A 20,715-nucleotide genomic window follows, 5' to 3' on the forward strand; every position below is an offset into this window, starting at 1 on the left:
AGAGTGCAAAGCTGTCGTCAAGGCAAAGGGTGGCTACTTTGAAGAATCTCAAATATAAAATATATTTTGATTTGTTTAACACTTCTTTGGTTTCTACATGATTCCATAAGTGTTATTTCATAGTTTGACGTCTTCACTATTATTCTACCATGTAGAAAATAGTAAAAATATATAAAAACCCTTGAATGAGTAGGTGTGTCCAAACTTTGACTGGTACTGTATATTTGATGGTGAAAAAAAAGTCCATACAAACACAATGAATAACAAAAACTGAAAGGAAGTTTGTTCTGAAGTGTCCTATATCTGAGAGATACAGTGTCTCTAGCTTCAAATCAATTACATTTTAATTGAAACTTGTATCTCATTATGGTAAGTGGTGAAATAAGTATAGCTAGTTATAATTGTAATGGCCTAGCAGATTTTAAAAAGACGATCAGCATTTTACCTGGTTAAAAGAGAAGGAATATTTATTGTTTACAGGAAAATCATTCTACATCTTTAGATGAAGTTGTGTGGAAAAAGGAACAAAAGGGTGATGATATTAATGAACAATAATTAGATCCTAATGTGCAGACTGTCCAAACAGATCCGCAAGGAAGGTGGATCCTTTTAAATATGCTATTGGATCCTAAACAGATTTGGCTTATTAATCTATACGGTCCAAATAATGATGGTAAATGCTTCTTCAAAAATATATATAATAATTTATTGAGCTTACAAACAATACACGACTCTATTATTATGGTGGGATGTTATAATAAGGTTTTAAATACCTCAATGGGCTGTCATGACTTTCCCTCCTGGGTGAGGATCAAAGAGAGCACACCCTCTCTCCCACCAGAGAGGAAGTTTTATGACTTTAACCTGTTAGGGCTAGGGGGCAGTATTGACACGGCCGGATAAAAAACGTACCCGATTTAATCTGGTTACTACTCCTGCCCAGTAACTAGAATATGCATATAATTGGCTTTGGATAGAAAACACCCTAAAGTTTCTAAAACTGTTTGAATGGTGTCTGTGAGTATAACAGAACTCATATGGCAGGCCAAAACCTGAGAAGATTCCATGCAGGAAGTGGCCTGTCTGACAAGTTGTTGTTTATCTTGGCTCTTTTTATTGAAGTCTGAGGATCTTTGCTATAACGTGACACTTCCTACGGCTCCCATAGGCTCTCAGAGCCCGGGAAAAAGCTGAACGATATCGAGGCAGCCTCTGGCTGAAACACACTATCGCGTTTGGCAAGTGGCCGATCAGAGTACTATGGGCTTAGGCGCATGCCCGAGTCGACCCCATGCTTTATTTTCTTTCGTCTGTTTACCTAAACGCAGATTCCCGGTCGGAATATTATCGCTTTTTAATGAGAAAAATGGCATAAATATGTATTTTAAACAGCGGTTGACATGCTTCGAAGTACGGTAATGGAATATTTAGATTTTTTTTGTCACGAATTGCGCCATGCTCGTCACCCTTATTTACCCTTTCGGATAGTGTCTTGAACGCACGAACAAAACGCCGCTATTTGGATATAACAATGGATTATTTGGGACCAAACCAACATTTGTTATTGAAGTAGAAGTCCTGGGAGTGCATTCTGACGAAGAACAGCAAAGGTGATAACATTTTTCTTATAGTAAATCTGACTTTGGAATCTTCTCAGGTTTTTGCCTGCCATATGAGTTCTGTTATACTCACAGACACCATTCAAACAGTTTTAGAAACTTTAGGGTATTTTCTATCCAAAGCCAATAATTATATGCATATTCTTGTTTCTGGGCAGTAGTAATAACCAGATTAAATCGGGTACGTTTTTTATCCGGCCGTGCAAATACTGCCCCCTACCCCCAACAGGTTATCAACATATACCGTGTGTGTGTGTTTATGTATTTCTGTGTGAAATTTTAATTAGTTAGTAAATAAATAATTAAGCCAATTTGTGTATCGCTGAATCATTATTAGGGTTCGTGCAGTCATCCAAGAATTTTGTGACGTTCAGAATGAGACTGATATGAGGTAATAATGATGAATGGATCACTGGTATGATAATGATATATTCTGATATATTCTTGAGTTAATTCGGGAAACGGTAGCTCATTAAACAACATTTCCCTGCCCCAAGTTACTAATGAGTTAATTGTTACATGATTAATTTAATCACGTAATAATTAAACATAGTTAATTGATTTGATAAAAAAGCCATCATCACATTAATGGTAGTCACGTCACAACAGAGATATAGGGTGATTGAGATACTCATCTTTAAAGCATAAACAATTTAGGTCAAAAGAGTTCATAGGAAATAGAGGAAGTAACAGTACAGCACAGGAGCCTGCTGAGGGGAGGACAGCTGGTACTAATGGCTGGAATGGAGTGAATCTACCTCATTTCCGTCCACAACTTGTGGACTTGTTTACGTGTTGCTGTGCGGTTTGTTGCTTTGCTACCTGCCAACTTTACGGTTTTTACTTTTTAATTACCATTTTATATTTAGATTCTTTCCCCCGCTCAACTTTTTTCTTTCAACTTTTTCACCCCGGACGCTTTATCTGGACATGGTTCTTCACGACCTCCACCAGCCGAAGCTAAGTAGTAACATTAACATTATGCCTTCTAATTGCAATCGCTGTACTCATAATATACAGGAGAACGATCCTTATGGTGAGGATAGCTGTGCTCCAAGCCTCGCTTCAGACGCAATCGTTAGGCAAGGGCAATGGAAAGGATGAAACAGTATCTGTGCCACCAATAAGTACAGATAGTAGTAGTATAAATCCCCTCGCACAGTCCCCACAGCCAGACAATTTTCTCATGGCTTCTGGAAGGAAATGCTCAACCGGTGTCGCTCATTCAGCCGACAGAAACGTTCAACCGGTTTTCCCCATTAAGCAGCAAGTTGGAGTCAGAGGCCGAGCCTTCTCTGGTCTCTCCACCCGTTACAGGGTCTGAGATGCCGAAGCCTCCCACCATTAGCTCTGACAAATTGAAAACCCTAGCCATTGGCAACTCCATTACACGCAGTATTAGACTTAAAAAGAATCATCCAGCGATCATACACTGTATACCAGGGGGCAGGGCTACCGACGTTAAGGCTAATCTGAAGATGGTGCTGGCTAAGGCTAAACTGGCGAGTGTAGAGTATCGAGATATTGTTATCCACGTCGGTACCAACGATGTTAGGATGAAAGTCAGAGGTCACCAAGCGCAACATAGCTTCAGCGTGTAAATCAGCTAGAAAGATGTGTCATTATCAAGTAATTATCTCTTGCCCCCTCCCAGTTAGGGGAAGTGATGAGCTCTACAGCAGAGTCTCACAACTCAATCGCTTGTTGAAAACTGTTTTCTGCGCCTCCCAAAAGATAGAATTTGTAGATAATAGGCCCTCTTTCTGGGACTCACCCACAAACAGGACCAAGCCTGAAGGAGTGACGGACTCCATCCTAGCTGGAGGGGTGCTCTCATCTTATCTATGAACATAGACAGGGCTCAAACTCCTCTAGCTCCACAATGAAATAAGGTGCAGGCCAGGCAGCAGCCAGCCTCCCTGCTTAGTGGAATCTGCCACTAGCACAGTCAGTGTAGTCAGCTCAGGTATCCCAATTGAGACCATGTCTGTGCCTCAATCTAGGGTGGGAAAAACTAAACATGGCGGTGTTCGCTCTAGCAATCTCACTGGAATAAAGACCTCCTCCATTCCTATCATTATTGAAAAAGATTGTGATATCTCACATCTCAAAATAGGGCTACTTAATGTTAGATCCCTCACTTCCAAAGCAGTTATAGTCAATGAACTAATCGCTGATCATAATCTTGATGTAATTGGCCTGACTGAAAGATGGCTTAAGCCTGATGAATTAAATGTTAAATGAGGCCTCTCTTCTTGCTTACACTACTGACCATATCCAGCGCACATCCCAGCAAAGGCAGAGGATAATTGGAATGGAAATGGCGCTACTCCAAACTGGAAGTTTTCCGATTAGCTTGGAAAGACAGTACCATGCAGTATCGAAGAGCCCTCATTGCTGCTCGATCATCCTATTTTTCCAACTTAATTGAGGAGAATAAGAACAATCCCCTCCACTTCAGCAGTAATAAATATATAAACTTCTTTGACGAAAAGATCATGATCATTAGAAAACAAATTACGGACTCCACTTTAAATCTGCATATTTCTCCAAAACTCAGTTGTCCTGAGTCTGTACAACACTGCCAGGACCTAGGATCAAGGGAGACACTCAAGTTTCTTAATAATATATCTCTTGACACATTGATGAAAATGGTCATGGCTTCTAAATCTTCAACCTGCATACTGGACTCTATTCCAACTAAACTACTGAAAGAGCTGCTTCCTGTGCTTGGCCCTCCTATGTTGAACACAATAAATGCATCCCAATCCACCGGATGTGTACCGAACTCACTAAAAGTGGCAGTAATAAAGCCTCTCTTGAAAAAGCCAAACCTTGACCCAGAAAATATAAAAAACTATCGGCCTATATTGAATCTCCCATTCCTCTCAATAATGTTAAGCTGTTACATAGCAACTCACTGCCTTCCTGAAGACAAACAATGTATATGAAACACTTCAGTCTGGTTTAAGACCCCATCATAGCACTGAGATTGCACTCGCAAAGGTCGTAAATTACTTTTTAATGGTGTCAGACCAAGCCTATGCATCTGTTCTCATGCTCCTAGACCTTGGTGCTGCTTTTGATATCATCGATCACCACATTCTTTTGGAGAGATTGGAAACCCAAATTGGTCTACACGGACAAGTTCTGGCCTGGTTTAGATCTTATCTGTCGGAATGATGTCAGTTTGTCTCTGTGGATGGTTTGTCTTCTGACAAATCAACTGTAAATTTCGGTGTTCCTCAAGGTTCCGTTTTTGGACCACTATTGTTTTCACAATATATTTCACCTCTTGGCGATGTCATTCGGAAACATAATGTTAACTTTCACTGCTATGCGGATGACACAAATTGCCCTCCCTGTGTTTCAGACATAAGGAAGTGGATCGAGGAAATGTTTTTACTTTTAAACTCAGACAAAACAGAGATGCTAGTTCTAGGTCCCAATAAACAAAGAGATCTTCTGTTGGATCTGACAATTAATCTTGATGGTTGTACAGTTGTCTCAAATAAAACTGTGAAGGACCTCTGTGTTACTCTGGATCCTGATCTCTCTTTTGACGAACATATCAAGATTGTTACAAGGACAGCTTTTTTCCATCTTCGTAACACTTCAAAAATGTGAAACTTTTTGTCCAAAAATGATGCAGAAACATTAATCCATGCTTTTGTCACTTCTAGATTAGACTACTGCAATGCTCTACTTTCCAGCTACCCGGATAAAGCACTAAATAAACTCCAGTTAGTGCTAAACACGGCTGCTAGAATCTTGACTAGAACCAAAAAATGTGATCATATTACTCCAGTGCTAGCCTGGCTTCCTGTTAAGTCAAGGGCCGATTTCAAGATTTTACTGCTAACCTACAAAGCATTTCATGGGCTTGTTCCTACCTATCTTTCCCAATTGGTCCTGCAGTACATACCAACATGTACACTACGGTCACAAGACGCAGGCCTCCTTATTGTCCCTAGAATTTTTAAGCAAACAGCTGGAGGCGCGACTTTCTCCTATAGAGCTCCATTTTTTATGGAATGGTCTGCCTATCCATGTAAGAGATGCAGACTCGGTCTTAACCTTTAAGTCTTTATTGAAGACTCATCTCTTCAGTAGGTCCTATGATTGAGTGTAGTCTGGCCCAGGGGTGTGAAGGTGAACGGAAAGGCACTGGAGGGACGAACTGCCTTTACTCTGCCTTGTCTCAGGGTAGTAAGTTGGTGGTTTGAAGATATCCCTTTAGTGGTGTGGGGGCTGTGCTTTGGCAAAGCAGGTGGGGTTATATCCTGCCTGGTTGGCCCTGCCTCTTGCCTGGTTGGCCCTGCCTCTTGAAGCGTGGAATCAGATTGGTCGGACCAGCGTTGAACAGACCTGAGTGCGGGAGCTTCCTGTTTTAGTTTCTGTCTATAGACTGGAAGCAACAAAATGGAGTCGTGGTCAGCTTTTCTGAAAGGAGGGCGGGCGAGGGCCTTATATGCGTCGCGGAAGTCAGAATAACAATGATCCAGGGTTTTACCAGCCCTGGTTGCACAATCGATATGCTGATAGAATTTAGGGAGTCTTGTTTTCAGATTAGCCTTGTTAAAATCCCCAGCTACAATGAATGCAGCCTCGGGATATGTGGTTTCAAATGAAGTTCGTTCAGGGCCATCGATGTGTCTGCTTTACACTTCAAGTGTAAAGCACAATTTTAAAAAGAAATGGCATTGTTGATGGTAGGCTCCATGCAGGTATACTAGCGCAGGCCCGTATTTATTGATTAAGGAATTCAAATAATTATTTATAAATGTGGTATTATATATTTTTTTACCTTTATTTAACTAGGCAAGTCAGTTAAGAACTAATTCTTATTTACAATTACAGCCTACCGGGGAACAATGGGTTAACTGCCATATTCAGGGACAGAATGACAGATTTTTACCAAGTCAGCTCAGGGATTCAATCCAGCAACCTTTCAGTTACTGGCCCAACGCTCTAACCAGCTACTGTCAGGTACCTCGACCTCTGGGTTATGGGCCCAACACGCTTCCTCTGCGCAACTCTGTTTTTAACCACTCCAGATGGGACTACGAATCCACAATCCCTGGTTTAGAAGGACAGTGCCGTATCCATTAGGCCACTGGGGTACTGTCTAATACGAACTGCAAGAAGAAGTTAATAAAATTCAGCATGGAAGGGACTGAGAGAAGCCCATGAAATGAGGATTTTTAAAATAATTTTTGCACTTTATAATTAAAAACAAACTGGATAGCAGAAGACAGTTTTAGATCCATCGACCTCTGTGCCCATCATGCATACGCTGCACCACTCTGCTTCCCATGTCTTCAGGTGAGGAAGGAGGAATATAGCAGGGAAGGTTGGTTTTTAATATTCAATTGTTTCAACGGATGTTTCAACGTGCTAGCTAAAGCAGACGATGGTTTCGATCCATCGACCTTGTCACGTCCTGACCAGCAGAGGGAGTAATTGTATTATTTTTGGTCAGGACGTGGCAGAGGGTTTGTGTTTTTGTATGTATTTCTACGTTCTGTCTAGTTTAGTTTTTCTATGTTTAGGTTTGGGTGTTGGACTCTCAATTGGAGGCAGGTGTTTCTAGTTGCCTCTGATTGAGAGTCCTATAATTAGGTGTGTGTTTGGTTTGGGTTTTGTGGGTAGTTGTATTTTGCACTGCTAGTATTCATTTAGCCTGTGAAACTGTCCTTCGTCGTTCTAACTGTTTTGTTGTTTTTTCGTGGTCTCTTTATTTAATAAATATAAAGATGAGCATCGACATTCTCGCTGCATATTGGTCCTCCCTTCAGCACGACGGCTGTATTTGTGACAGACCTCTGGGTTTTGGGCCCAGTACGCTTCTGCTGCTTTCCACATCTTCAGCTGAGGAATGAGGAAAATAGCAGGGAAAGTGGGTTTTTAATGTTCAATGGCTTCAATGCCAGTTTAAGTAAGCTAGCTAAAACCAATCTCTTTTAGCAGAGGATGGTTTCAATCCATTGACCACTGCGTTCTGGGCCAGCACACATCCACTGCACCACTCTCCACAGATGGGACTTGAAGACAATACCTGTTAAGAGGACAGTGCCCTTTCCATTAGGCCACCAGGGAACTGTATAATCAGCATGACCTATACGAACTGATTGAAGCAGTAAAAAAAAAAGAATCACATAGGGCACTGAGACATGCCCATGAAATTATGTTTTTTTTGAACGCTGGTTGCAATTAATTTGTAAAAATAAAGATTGTTAGCAGTTTTTATATTTCTGTTTGCTGAAAACAAACTGGATAGAAGAGGATGGTTTCGATCCATAAAACACTGGGTTAACTGGGCTCAGCATACTTGCACTTCATCACTCTACTTTCAGGACCACACCGGATGGGACTCAAATACACAATACATGGATTAGGAGGCCAGTTTCTTAGGCCACTGTGGCACTGTGTGATCAGCATGACCTATACGAACTGATAGAAGCAGATTAAAAAAAATCAACGAAGGGCAGAGAGACATGCCCATGAAAGTATACTTTTGTTAATCTCTATTTGCACTTCCTTTCTAAAAATTCAATAGCTTCAACATCTTTGTTACATGAACTCTCTTCTTCTTTCCCAAACTGCCTTCATCCACCCCAGATGGGACTCGAACCCACAATCCCTGGCTTAGAAGGCCAGTGCCTTATCCATTAGGCCACTAGGGTACTTGCCAAAATCTATCTTGATAGCAGAGAGTGGTTTCGATCCATCGACCTCTGGGTTACGGGGCCATCACGCTACCGCTGCACCTCTGTAATCAGTGTGACCTATACAAACTGACAGAAGCAGTCAAACAAAGAATCACAGAGGGCACTGAGACATGCCCATGAAATTATGCTATTTTTTATTTATGGTTGCAATTAATTTCTAAAAATAAAAATGGATTGCAGAGGATGGTTTCATCCATCAACCTCTGGGCCCATCACGTTTCCGCAGCGCCACTCTGCTTCAACCCACGGAGGGCACTGAGACATGCCATTGATATTATGCTTTTTTTTATCCCTGGTTGCAGTTCACTTCTGAAAATAAAAATGGATTGCAGAGGATGGTTTCAATCTATAGGCCTCTGGGTTATGGGCCCAGCACGCTTCCGCTGGGACACTCTGTTTTCAGCCACCCCTGACAAGACTTAAACTCACAATCTCTGGCTTGGGAGGCCAGTTTTTTAGGCATCTGGGGCATGGTGTAATAGCATGACCTATACGAACTGATAGAAACAGTAAAAAAAAGAATCACCAAGGGCAATGAGACATGCCGAAGATATTATGCTTTTTTTGATCGCTGGTTGCAATTAATTTCTAAAAATAAAAATTGTTAGCTGAGGATGGCTTCAGGTCATCGACCTCTGGGCCCAGCACGTTTCCACAGCGCCACAACCCACCCCAGAAGGGACTCGAAAGCTCAATCCCTGGCATGGGAGGCCAGTGTTTCTTAGGCATCTGGGGCATGGTGTTATAGCATGACCTATACGAACTGATAGAAACAGTAAGAAAAAAAGAATCACGTAGGGCAATGAGAAATGCCCATGATATTTTGCTTTTTTGAACGCTGGTTGCAATTAATTTGTAAAAATAAAGATTGTTAGCAGTTTTTATATTTCTGTTTGCTGAAAACAAACTGGATAGAAGAGGATGGTTTCGATCCATAAATCACTGGGTTAACTGCTCAGCATACTTGCACTTCATCACTCCACTTTCAGGCACCCCAAAATAATACTTGAACTCACAATACATGGATTAGGAGGCCAGTTTCTTAGGCCACTGTGGCACTGTGTGATCAGCATGACCTATACGAACTGATAGAAGCAGATTCAAAAAAGAATCACGAAGGGCAGAGAGACATGCCCATGAAAGTATACTTTTGTTAATCTCTATTTGCACTTCCTTTCTAAAAATTCAATAGCTTCAACATCTTTGTTACATGAACTCTCTTCTTCTTTCCCAAACTGCCTTCATCCACCCCAGATGGGACTCGAACCCACAATCCCTGGCTTAGAAGGCCAGTGCCTTATCCATTAGGCCACTAGGGTACTTGCCAAAATCTATCTTGATAGCAGAGAGTGGTTTCGATCCATCGACCTCTGGGTTACGGGGCCATCACGCTACCGCTGCACCTCTGTAATCAGTGTGACCTATACAAACTGACAGAAGCAGTCAAACAAAGAATCACAGAGGGCACTGAGACATGCCCATGAAATTATGCTATTTTTTATTTATGGTTGCAATTAATTTCTAAAAATAAAAATGGATTGCAGAGGATGGTTTCATCCATCAACCTCTGGGCCCATCACGTTTCCGCAGCGCCACTCTGCTTCAACCCACGGAGGGCACTGAGACATGCCATTGATATTATGCTTTTTTTATCCCTGGTTGCAGTTCATTTCTGAAAATAAAAATGGATTGCAGAGGATGGTTTCAATCTATAGGCCTCTGGGTTATGGGCCCAGCACGCTTCCGCTGGGACACTCTGTTTTCAGCCACCCCTGACAAGACTTAAACTCACAATCTCTGGCTTGGGAGGCCAGTTTTTTTAGGCATCTGGGGCATGGTGTAATAGCATGACCTATACGAACTGATAGAAACAGTAAAAAAAAGAATCACCAAGGGCAATGAGACATGCCGAAGATATTATGCTTTTTTTGATCGCTGGTTGCAATTAATTTCTAAAAATAAAAATTGTTAGCTGAGGATGGCTTCAGTTCATCGACCTCTGGGCCCAGCACGTTTCCACAGCGCCACAACCCACCCCAGAAGGGACTTGAAAGCTCAATCCCTGGCATGGGAGGCCAGGTTTTTAGGCATCTGGGGCATGGTGTTATAGCATGACCTATACGAACTTATAGAAACAGTAAAAAAAGAATCACGTAGGGCACTGAGACATGCCCATGATATTTTGCTTTTTTTGAACGCTGGTTGCAATTAATTTGTAAAAATAAAGATTGTTAGCAGTTTTTATATTTCTGTTTGCTGAAAACAAACTGGATAGAAGAGGATGGTTTCGATCCATAAATCACTGGGTTAACTGCTCAGCATACTTGCACTTCATCACTCCACTTTCAGGCACCCCAAAATAATACTTGAACTCACAATACATGGATTAGGAGGCCAGTTTCTTAGGCCACTGTGGCACTGTGTGATCAGCATGACCTATACGAACTGATAGAAGCAGATTCAAAAAAGAATCACGAAGGGCAGAGAGACATGCCCATGAAAGTATACTTTTGTTAATCTCTATTTGCACTTCCTTTCTAAAAATTCAATAGCTTCAACATCTTTGTTACATGAACTCTCTTCTTCTTTCCCAAACTGCCTTCATCCACCCCAGATGGGACTCGAACCCACAATCCCTGGCTTAGAAGGCCAGTGCCTTATCCATTAGGCCACTAGGGTACTTGCCAAAATCTATCTTGATAGCAGAGAGTGGTTTCGATCCATCGACCTCTGGGTTACGGGGCCATCACGCTACCGCTGCACCTCTGTAATCAGTGTGACCTATACAAACTGACAGAAGCAGTCAAACAAAGAATCACAGAGGGCACTGAGACATGCCCATGAAATTATGCTATTTTTTATTTATGGTTGCAATTAATTTCTAAAAATAAAAATGGATTGCAGAGGATGGTTTCATCCATCAACCTCTGGGCCCATCACGTTTCCGCAGCGCCACTCTGCTTCAACCCACGGAGGGCACTGAGACATGCCATTGATATTATGCTTTTTTTTATCCCTGGTTGCAGTTCATTTCTGAAAATAAAAATGGATTGCAGAGGATGGTTTCAATCTATAGGCCTCTGGGTTATGGGCCCAGCACGCTTCTGCTGGGACACTCTGTTTTCAGCCACCCCTGACAAGACTTAAACTCACAATCTCTGGCTTGGGAGGCCAGTTTTTTAGGCATCTGGGGCATGGTGTAATAGCATGACCTATACGAACTGATAGAAACAGTAAAAAAAAGAATCACCAAGGGCAATGAGACATGCCGAAGATATTATGCTTTTTTGATCGCTGGTTGCAATTAATTTCTAAAAATAAAAATTGTTAGCTGAGGATGGCTTCAGGTCATCAACCTCTGGGCCCAGCTCGTTTCCACAGCGCCACAACCCACCCCAGAAGGGAGTCGAAAGCTCAATCCCTGGCATGGGAGGCCAGTTTTTAGGCATCTGGGGCATGGTGTTATAGCATGACCTATACGAACTGATAGAAACAGTAAAAAAAAGAATCACATAGGGCACTGAGACATGCCCATGATATTTTGCTTTTTTTGAACGCTGGTTGCAATTAATTTGTAAAAATAAAGATTGTTAGCAGTTTTTATATTTCTGTTTGCTGAAAACAAACTGGATAGAAGAGGATGGTTTCGATCCATAAATCACTGGGTTAACTGCTCAGCATACTTGCACTTCATCACTCCACTTTCAGGCACCCCAAAATAATACTTGAACTCACAATACATGGATTAGGAGGCCAGTTTCTTAGGCCACTGTGGCACTGTGTGATCAGCATGACCTATACGAACTGATAGAAGCAGATTCAAAAAAGAATCACGAAGGGCAGAGAGACATGCCCATGAAAGTATACTTTTTGTTAATCTCTATTTGCACTTCCTTTCTAAAAATTCAATAGCTTCAACATCTTTGTTACATGAACTCTCTTCTTCTTTCCCAAACTGCCTTCATCCACCCCAGATGGGACTCGAACCCACAATCCCTGGCTTAGAAGGCCAGTGCCTTATCCATTAGGCCACTAGGGTACTTGCCAAAATCTATCTTGATAGCAGAGAGTGGTTTCGATCCATCGACCTCTGGGTTACGGGGCCATCACGCTACCGCTGCACCTCTGTAATCAGTGTGACCTATACAAACTGACAGAAGCAGTCAAACAAAGAATCACAGAGGGCACTGAGACATGCCCATGAAATTATGCTATTTTTTATTTATGGTTGCAATTAATTTCTAAAAATAAAAATGGATTGCAGAGGATGGTTTCATCCATCAACCTCTGGGCCCATCACGTTTCCGCAGCGCCACTCTGCTTCAACCCACGGAGGGCACTGAGACATGCCATTGATATTATGCTTTTTTTTATCCCTGGTTGCAGTTCATTTCTGAAAATAAAAATGGATTGCAGAGGATGGTTTCAATCTATAGGCCTCTGGGTTATGGGCCCAGCACGCTTCCGCTGGGACACTCTGTTTTCAGCCACCCCTGACAAGAATTAAACTCACAATCCCTGGCATGGGAGGCCAGTTTTTTAGGCATCTGGGGCATGGTGTTATAGCATGACCTATACGAACTGATAGAAACAGTAAAAAAAAAGAATCACCAAGGGCAATGAGACATGCCGAAGATATTATGCTTTTTTTGATCGCTGGTTGCAATTAATTTCTAAAAATAAAAATTGTTAGCTGAGGATGGCTTCAGTTCATCGACCTCTGGGCCCAGCACGTTTCCACAGCGCCACAACCCACCCCAGAAGGGACTCGAAAGCTCAATCCCTGGCATGGGAGGCCAGTCTTTTAGGCATCTGGGGCATGGTGTTATAGAATGACCTATACGAACTGATAGAAACAGTAAGAAAAAGAATCACATAGGGCAATGAGAAATGCCCATGATATTTTGCTTTTTTTGAACGCTGGTTGCAATTAATTTGTAAAAAGAAAGATTGTTAGCAGTTTTTATATTTCTGTTTGCTGAAAACAAACTGGATAGAAGAGGATGGTTTCGATCCATAAATCACTGGGTTAACTGCTCAGCATACTTGCACTTCATCACTCCACTTTCAGGCACCCCAAAATAATACTTGAACTCACAATACATGGATTAGGAGGCCAGTTTCTTAGGCCACTGTGGCACTGTGTGATCAGCATGACCTATACGAACTGATAGAAGCAGATTCAAAAAAGAATCACGAAGGGCAGAGAGACATGCCCATGAAAGTATACTTTTTGTTAATCTCTATTTGCACTTCCTTTCTAAAAATTCAATAGCTTCAACATCTTTGTTACATGAACTCTCTTCTTCTTTCCCAAACTGCCTTCATCCACCCCAGATGGGACTCGAACCCACAATCCCTGGCTTAGAAGGCCAGTGCCTTATCCATTAGGCCACTAGGGTACTTGCCAAAATCTATCTTGATAGCAGAGAGTGGTTTCGATCCATCGACCTCTGGGTTACGGGGCCATCACGCTACCGCTGCACCTCTGTAATCAGTGTGACCTATACAAACTGACAGAAGCAGTCAAACAAAGAATCACAGAGGGCACTGAGACATGCCCATGAAATTATGCTATTTTTTATTTATGGTTGCAATTAATTTCTAAAAATAAAAATGGATTGCAGAGGATGGTTTCATCCATCAACCTCTGGGCCCATCACGTTTCCGCAGCGCCACTCTGCTTCAACCCACGGAGGGCACTGAGACATGCCATTGATATTATGCTTTTTTTATCCCTGGTTGCAGTTCATTTCTGAAAATAAAAATGGATTGCAGAGGATGGTTTCAATCTATAGGCCTCTGGGTTATGGGCCCAGCACGCTTCCGCTGGGACACTCTGTTTTCAGCCACCCCTGACAAGACTTAAACTCACAATCTCTGGCTTGGGAGGCCAGTTTTTTAGGCATCTGGGGCATGGTGTAATAGCATGACCTATACGAACTGATAGAAACAGTAAAAAAAAAGAATCACCAAGGGCAATGAGACATGCCGAAGATATTATGCTTTTTTTGATCGCTGGTTGCAATTAATTTCTAAAAATAAAAATTGTTAGCTGAGGATGGCTTCAGTTCATCGACCTCTGGGCCCAGCACGTTTCCACAGCGCCACAACCCACCCCAGAAGGGATTCGAAAGCTCACAATCCCTGGCATGGGAGGCCAGGTTTTTTAGGCATCTGGGGCATGGTGTTATAGCATGACCTATACGAACTTATAGAAACAGTAAAAAAAGAATCACGTAGGGCACTGAGACATGCCCATGATATTTTGCTTTTTTTGAACGCTGGTTGCAATTAATTTGTAAAAATAAAGATTGTTAGCAGTTTTTATATTTCTGTTTGCTGAAAACAAACTGGATAGAAGAGGATGGTTTCGATCCATAAATCACTGGGTTAACTGCTCAGCATACTTGCACTTCATCACTCCACTTTCAGGCACCCCAAAATAATACTTGAACTCACAATACATGGATTAGGAGGCCAGTTTCTTAGGCCACTGTGGCACTGTGTGATCAGCATGACCTATACGAACTGATAGAAGCAGATTCAAAAAAGAATCACGAAGGGCAGAGAGACATGCCCATGAAAGTATACTTTTTGTTAATCTCTATTTGCACTTCCTTTCTAAAAATTCAATAGCTTCAACATCTTTGTTACATGAACTCTCTTCTTCTTTCCCAAACTGCCTTCATCCACCCCAGATGGGACTCGAACCCACAATCCCTGGCTTAGAAGGCCAGTGCCTTATCCATTAGGCCACTAGGGTACTTGCCAAAATCTATCTTGATAGCAGAGAGTGGTTTCGATCCATCGACCTCTGGGTTACGGGGCCATCACGCTACCGCTGCACCTCTGTAATCAGTGTGACCTATACAAACTGACAGAAGCAGTCAAACAAAGAATCACAGAGGGCACTGAGACATGCCCATGAAATTATGCTATTTTTTATTTATGGTTGCAATTAATTTCTAAAAATAAAAATGGATTGCAGAGGATGGTTTCATCCATCAACCTCTGGGCCCATCACGTTTCCGCAGCGCCACTCTGCTTCAACCCACGGAGGGCACTGAGACATGCCATTGATATTATGCTTTTTTTATCCCTGGTTGCAGTTCATTTCTGAAAATAAAAATGGATTGCAGAGGATGGTTTCAATCTATAGGCCTCTGGGTTATGGGCCCAGCACGCTTCCGCTGGGACACTCTGTTTTCAGCCACCCCTGACAAGAATTAAACTCACAATCCCTGGCATGGGAGGCCAGTTTTTTAGGCATCTGGGGCATGGTGTAATAGCATGACCTATACGAACTGATAGAAACAGTAAAAAAAAGAATCACCAAGGGCAATGAGACATGCCGAAGATATTATGCTTTTTTTGATCGCTGGTTGCAATTAATTTCTAAAAATAAAAATTGTTAGCTGAGGATGGCTTCAGGTCATCAACCTCTGGGCCCAGCACGTTTCCACAGCGCCACAACCCACCCCAGAAGGGACTCGAAAGCTCAATCCCTGGCATGGGAGGCCAGTTTTTTAGGCATCTGGGGCATGGTGTTATAGCATGACCTATACGAACTGATAGAAACAGTAAAAAAAAAGAATCACATAGGGCACTGAGACATGCCCATGATATTTTGCTTTTTTTGAACGCTGGTTGCAATTAATTTGTAAAAATAAAGATTGTTAGCAGTTTTTATATTTCTGTTTGCTGAAAACAAACTGGATAGAAGAGGATGGTTTCGATCCATAAATCACTGGGTTAACTGCTCAGCATACTTGCACTTCATCACTCCACTTTCAGGCACCCCAAAATAATACTTGAACTCACAATACATGGATTAGGAGGCCAGTTTCTTAGGCCACTGTGGCACTGTGTGATCAGCATGACCTATACGAACTGATAGAAGCAGATTCAAAAAAAGAATCACGAAGGGCAGAGAGACATGCCCATGAAAGTATACTTTTTGTTAATCTCTATTTGCACTTCCTTTCTAAAAATTCAATAGCTTCAACATCTTTGTTACATGAACTCTCTTCTTCTTTCCCAAACTGCCTTCATCCACCCCAGATGGGACTCGAACCCACAATCCCTGGCTTAGAAGGCCAGTGCCTTATCCATTAGGCCACTAGGGTACTTGCCAAAATCTATCTTGATAGCAGAGAGTGGTTTCGATCCATCGACCTCTGGGTTACGGGGCCATCACGCTACCGCTGCACCTCTGTAATCAGTGTGACCTATACAAACTGACAGAAGCAGTCAAACAAAGAATCACAGAGGGCACTGAGACATGCCCATGAAATTATGCTATTTTTTATTTATGGTTGCAATTAATTTCTAAAAATAAAAATGGATTGCAGAGGATGGTTTCATCCATCAACCTCTGGGCCCATCACGTTTCCGCAGCGCCACTCTGCTTCAACCCACGGAGGGCACTGAGACATGCCATTGATATTATGCTTTTTTTATCCCTGGTTGCAGTTCATTTCTGAAAATAAAAATGGATTGCAGAGGATGGTTTCAATCTATAGGCCTCTGGGTTATGGGCCCAGCACGCTTCCGCTGGGACACTCTGTTTTCAGCCACCCCTGACAAGAATTAAACTCACAATCCCTGGCATGGGAGGCCAGTTTTTTAGGCATCTGGGGCATGGTGTTATAGCATGACCTATACGAACTGATAGAAACAGTAAAAAAAAGAATCACCAAGGGCAATGAGACATGCCGAAGATATTATGCTTTTTTTGATCGCTGGTTGCAATTAATTTCTAAAAATAAAAATTGTTAGCTGAGGATGGCTTCAGGTCATCAACCTCTGGGCCCAGCTCGTTTCCACAGCGCCACAACCCACCCCAGAAGGGACTCGAAAGCTCAATCCCTGGCATGGGAGGCCAGTGCTTTTTAGGCAACTGGGGCACTGGTGTTATAGCATGACCTATACGAACTGATAGAAACAGTAAAAAAAAGAATCACGTAGGGCACTGAGACATGCCCATGATATTTTGCTTTTTTTGAACGCTGGTTGCAATTAATTTGTAAAAAGAAAGATTGTTAGCAGTTTTTATATTTCTGTTTGCTGAAAACAAACTGGATAGAAGAGGATGGTTTCGATCCATAAATCACTGGGTTAACTGCTCAGCATACTTGCACTTCATCACTCCACTTTCAGGCACCCCAAAATAATACTTGAACTCACAATACATGGATTAGGAGGCCAGTTTCTTAGGCCACTGTGGCACTGTGTGATCAGCATGACCTATACGAACTGATAGAAGCAGATTCAAAAAAAGAATCACGAAGGGCAGAGAGACATGCCCATGAAAGTATACTTTTTGTTAATCTCTATTTGCACTTCCTTTCTAAAAATTCAATAGCTTCAACATCTTTGTTACATGAACTCTCTTCTTCTTTCCCAAACTGCCTTCATCCACCCCAGATGGGACTCGAACCCACAATCCCTGGCTTAGAAGGCCAGTGCCTTATCCATTAGGCCACTAGGGTACTTGCCAAAATCTATCTTGATAGCAGAGAGTGGTTTCGATCCATCGACCTCTGGGTTACGGGGCCATCACGCTACCGCTGCACCTCTGTAATCAGTGTGACCTATACAAACTGACAGAAGCAGTCAAACAAAGAATCACAGAGGGCACTGAGACATGCCCATGAAATTATGCTATTTTTTATTTATGGTTGCAATTAATTTCTAAAAATAAAAATGGATTGCAGAGGATGGTTTCATCCATCAACCTCTGGGCCCATCACGTTTCCGCAGCGCCACTCTGCTTCAACCCACGGAGGGCACTGAGACATGCCATTGATATTATGCTTTTTTTATCCCTGGTTGCAGTTCATTTCTGAAAATAAAAATGGATTGCAGAGGATGGTTTCAATCTATAGGCCTCTGGGTTATGGGCCCAGCACGCTTCCGCTGGGACACTCTGTTTTCAGCCACCCCTGACAAGACTTAAACTCACAATCTCTGGCTTGGGAGGCCAGTTTTTTAGGCATCTGGGGCATGGTGTAATAGCATGACCTATACGAACTGATAGAAACAGTAAAAAAAAAGAATCACCAAGGGCAATGAGACATGCCGAAGATATTATGCTTTTTTTGATCGCTGGTTGCAATTAATTTCTAAAAATAAAAATTGTTAGCTGAGGATGGCTTCAGGTCCATCGACCTCGGTATGGGCCCAGCACGTTTCCACAGCGCCACAACCCACCCCAGAAGGGATTCGAAAGCTCACAATCCCTGGCATGGGAGGCCAGTTTTTAGGCATCTGGGGCATGGTGTTATAGCATGACCTATACGAACTTATAGAAACAGTAAAAAAAAGAATCACGTAGGGCACTGAGACATGCCCATGATATTTTGCTTTTTTTGAACGCTGGTTGCAATTAATTTGTAAAAAGAAAGATTGTTAGCAGTTTTTATATTTCTGTTTGCTGAAAACAAACTGGATAGAAGAGGATGGTTTCGATCCATAAATCACTGGGTTAACTGCTCAGCATACTTGCACTTCATCACTCCACTTTCAGGCACCCCAAAATAATACTTGAACTCACAATACATGGATTAGGAGGCCAGTTTCTTAGGCCACTGTGGCACTGTGTGATCAGCATGACCTATACGAACTGATAGAAGCAGATTCAAAAAAGAATCACGAAGGGCAGAGAGACATGCCCATGAAAGTATACTTTTTGTTAATCTCTATTTGCACTTCCTTTCTAAAAATTCAATAGCTTCAACATCTTTGTTACATGAACTCTCTTCTTCTTTCCCAAACTGCCTTCATCCACCCCAGATGGGACTCGAACCCACAATCCCTGGCTTAGAAGGCCAGTGCCTTATCCATTAGGCCACTAGGGTACTTGCCAAAATCTATCTTGATAGCAGAGAGTGGTTTCGATCCATCGACCTCTGGGTTACGGGGCCATCACGCTACCGCTGCACCTCTGTAATCAGTGTGACCTATACAAACTGACAGAAGCAGTCAAACAAAGAATCACAGAGGGCACTGAGACATGCCCATGAAATTATGCTATTTTTTATTTATGGTTGCAATTAATTTCTAAAAATAAAAATGGATTGCAGAGGATGGTTTCATCCATCAACCTCTGGGCCCATCACGTTTCCGCAGCGCCACTCTGCTTCAACCCACGGAGGGCACTGAGACATGCCATTGATATTATGCTTTTTTTTATCCCTGGTTGCAGTTCATTTCTGAAAATAAAAATGGATTGCAGAGGATGGTTTCAATCTATAGGCCTCTGGGTTATGGGCCCAGCACGCTTCCGCTGGGACACTCTGTTTTCAGCCACCCCTGACAAGACTTAAACTCACAATCTCTGGCTTGGGAGGCCAGTTTTTTAGGCATCTGGGGCATGGTGTAATAGCATGACCTATACGAACTGATAGAAACAGTAAAAAAAAGAATCACCAAGGGCAATGAGACATGCCGAAGATATTATGCTTTTTTTGATCGCTGGTTGCAATTAATTTCTAAAAATAAAAATTGTTAGCTGAGGATGGCTTCAGGTCATCAACCTCTGGGCCCAGCACGTTTCCACAGCGCCACAACCCACCCCAGAAGGGACTCGAAAGCTCAATCCCTGGCATGGGAGGCCAGTTTTTTAGGCATCTGGGGCATGGTGTTATAGCATGACCTATACGAACTGATAGAAACAGTAAAAAAAAGAATCACGTAGGGCACTGAGACATGCCCATGATATTTTGCTTTTTTTGAACGCTGGTTGCAATTAATTTGTAAAAATAAAGATTGTTAGCAGTTTTTATATTTCTGTTTGCTGAAAACAAACTGGATAGAAGAGGATGGTTTCGATCCATAAATCACTGGGTTAACTGCTCAGCATACTTGCACTTCATCACTCCACTTTCAGGCACCCCAAAATAATACTTGAACTCACAATACATGGATTAGGAGGCCAGTTTCTTAGGCCACTGTGGCACTGTGTGATCAGCATGACCTATACGAACTGATAGAAGCAGATTCAAAAAAGAATCACGAAGGGCAGAGAGACATGCCCATGAAAGTATACTTTTTGTTAATCTCTATTTGCACTTCCTTTCTAAAAATTCAATAGCTTCAACATCTTTGTTACATGAACTCTCTTCTTCTTTCCCAAACTGCCTTCATCCACCCCAGATGGGACTCGAACCCACAATCCCTGGCTTAGAAGGCCAGTGCCTTATCCATTAGGCCACTAGGGTACTTGCCAAAATCTATCTTGATAGCAGAGAGTGGTTTCGATCCATCGACCTCTGGGTTACGGGGCCATCACGCTACCGCTGCACCTCTGTAATCAGTGTGACCTATACAAACTGACAGAAGCAGTCAAACAAAGAATCACA

At 42.2% G+C, this 20,715-nt stretch overlaps 10 non-coding genes across 10 annotated transcripts; all 10 read right to left on the minus strand.

The window, feature by feature from the left end:
• Positions 1 to 8,232: 8,232 nt before the first annotated feature.
• On the minus strand, positions 8,233 to 8,305 carry trnar-ucu (transfer RNA arginine (anticodon UCU)). Its single transcript has one exon. It is a non-coding gene; the product is annotated as a tRNA-Arg (tRNA).
• A 1,291-nt stretch (positions 8,306 to 9,596) lies between these two features.
• trnar-ucu (transfer RNA arginine (anticodon UCU)) lies at positions 9,597 to 9,669 on the minus strand. The gene has a single exon. It is a non-coding gene; the product is annotated as a tRNA-Arg (tRNA).
• Positions 9,670 to 10,956: 1,287 nt separating this feature from the next.
• trnar-ucu (transfer RNA arginine (anticodon UCU)) lies at positions 10,957 to 11,029 on the minus strand. Its single transcript has one exon. It is a non-coding gene; the product is annotated as a tRNA-Arg (tRNA).
• A 1,287-nt stretch (positions 11,030 to 12,316) lies between these two features.
• On the minus strand, positions 12,317 to 12,389 carry trnar-ucu (transfer RNA arginine (anticodon UCU)). The gene has a single exon. It is a non-coding gene; the product is annotated as a tRNA-Arg (tRNA).
• Positions 12,390 to 13,679: 1,290 nt separating this feature from the next.
• On the minus strand, positions 13,680 to 13,752 carry trnar-ucu (transfer RNA arginine (anticodon UCU)). Its single transcript has one exon. It is a non-coding gene; the product is annotated as a tRNA-Arg (tRNA).
• Positions 13,753 to 15,043: 1,291 nt separating this feature from the next.
• On the minus strand, positions 15,044 to 15,116 carry trnar-ucu (transfer RNA arginine (anticodon UCU)). Its single transcript has one exon. It is a non-coding gene; the product is annotated as a tRNA-Arg (tRNA).
• Positions 15,117 to 16,406: 1,290 nt separating this feature from the next.
• Positions 16,407 to 16,479, minus strand: trnar-ucu (transfer RNA arginine (anticodon UCU)). The gene has a single exon. It is a non-coding gene; the product is annotated as a tRNA-Arg (tRNA).
• A 1,292-nt stretch (positions 16,480 to 17,771) lies between these two features.
• trnar-ucu (transfer RNA arginine (anticodon UCU)) lies at positions 17,772 to 17,844 on the minus strand. Its single transcript has one exon. It is a non-coding gene; the product is annotated as a tRNA-Arg (tRNA).
• Positions 17,845 to 19,139: 1,295 nt separating this feature from the next.
• On the minus strand, positions 19,140 to 19,212 carry trnar-ucu (transfer RNA arginine (anticodon UCU)). Its single transcript has one exon. It is a non-coding gene; the product is annotated as a tRNA-Arg (tRNA).
• A 1,289-nt stretch (positions 19,213 to 20,501) lies between these two features.
• trnar-ucu (transfer RNA arginine (anticodon UCU)) lies at positions 20,502 to 20,574 on the minus strand. The gene has a single exon. It is a non-coding gene; the product is annotated as a tRNA-Arg (tRNA).
• Positions 20,575 to 20,715: the final 141 nt, after the last annotated feature.

The sequence above is a fragment of the Salmo salar genome, chromosome ssa07 (assembly GCF_905237065.1).
Source record: "Salmo salar chromosome ssa07, Ssal_v3.1, whole genome shotgun sequence".
In the NCBI taxonomy this organism is placed as follows: domain Eukaryota; kingdom Metazoa; phylum Chordata; class Actinopteri; order Salmoniformes; family Salmonidae; genus Salmo; species Salmo salar.